Genomic DNA, 1,643 nt, shown 5'->3' on the forward strand with positions numbered 1-1,643 from the left:
AAGAGCCAGAGAGAGCTTGCTGGAGGGGGAGTCCCAAAGAACTTGGAGAGATCCCTGTTTCCATTTCTAACAGATGGGGGGGGAGAAACCTGACAGCACAGCTTGCATTCCTTATTAGTAATTGGAGCAAGAGTACAGGAGCAAGAGTAATGACTAACAAAATTTGTGGCAGGGAATGAGCTTTCATGAATCACTGCTCACTTCTTCAGATACAGCTGGATGTGAGTCCACCTGTCCTTATATCTTGGAGAGTGAAGTAATTTCAGATGCCAAAAGACAATAGCAGGCATTGTTAATGAGAGAAAAAAACTAGGTCTCAATTCAGTCCAGGAGTTTGCATTGTCTTGAGCTTCATTATTAGCTGCAACTCAGCAGTCTCTCTTTCTAATCTCCCTTTTAAATTCCTTTGTAAGAGAACTGCTACTCTTAGGTCAGCAACTGACTGCTCTGGAAGGTTAAAATGTCCCCCCACTGGTTTTTTAGTGTTTTGGATTCTAATAATGGTAGAGTAAAAGTTCAGTAGCACCTTTAAAGACTAACAAAATTGCAGTAGGGTTTGAGCTTTTGTGAGTCACTGCTCACTTCTTCAGACTTATTTCCATTTATCCTTTGCATCCTCCTGGATTGAATCCTCCTGTACCAAACTGAGACCTAGGTTTCTTGACTCATTACCACTGCTGATTTCTCCATGCCCCTGTATATCGCACCAATGCTGATATCTCCACCCCTCTGCATATCACACCTAATCCAATCACGGCTGCTATTGCCATTCAGCATCTGAAATCATCTTTATGAAGTTTATATCTCCGATACCTTGTGTTATATGTTATGACACACATGGCCCGACCCAACAGAGTGAGATTGTAACAAATGAGTTCTACACCTCTGAACTAGGACCTTTATTTATTTACAAAATTTGTATCCCACCTTTCTGCCCTTACAAAGGCTACCAAGATGGCTAATATTTTAAAACACATATGAAAAAAATCATATTTTAAAACCCTTAAGACAGCCGCCCCTGCACACGTAATTAAAACAATTCTAAAAACACAGTTAAAATATACACCAAGCATAATAACCAGCAATGAAAACTCTAGTTAGGAAGGAGAGATCATTGTGGGAATGCCAAATGAAACAGAAAAGTCTTCACCCACTACTGGAAGATGACGGCAACAGAAGGGGATGGACGAATCTCCCTGGGAAGAGAGTTCAAGAGCTTTGGTGCCATGACTGAGAAGTCCCTCTCCCAGGTGCCACCAGCCTCATCTCAGAAGGTGGGGGCACCCAAAGAAGGGCCTGGGAAGAGGACCGTAGTGGTCCGGCAGGTTTACAAGGAAGTAGAAAAACGTTGACAGCTCTCCCCTCCAACAAGGCCAACCTTGCTCCCTCACTTTCTTGCTCCTGACCCCACTACGTGGGCAGTCTCTCTTCAGGTGTCACCATGGCCCACAAGAATAGCCCAGGACTCCGGGCCCCCAGTCCTCTCCGGGAGTCCCAGCCGACAGGCATATTCCATTCCCTCAAGGTGGCTTTCCAGGAAGACATTCTGGGACTAGGGGTGATAAGAACATAAGAACATAAGAGACGCCAATGTTGGATCAGGCCACACTGCTCTTTACTTATGAATGCTGTGGCAACACAAT

The sequence above is a fragment of the Gekko japonicus genome, unplaced genomic scaffold (assembly GCF_001447785.1).
Source record: "Gekko japonicus isolate JY-2015 unplaced genomic scaffold, Gekko_japonicus_V1.1 scaffold8717, whole genome shotgun sequence".
NCBI classification, from domain to species: domain Eukaryota; kingdom Metazoa; phylum Chordata; class Lepidosauria; order Squamata; family Gekkonidae; genus Gekko; species Gekko japonicus.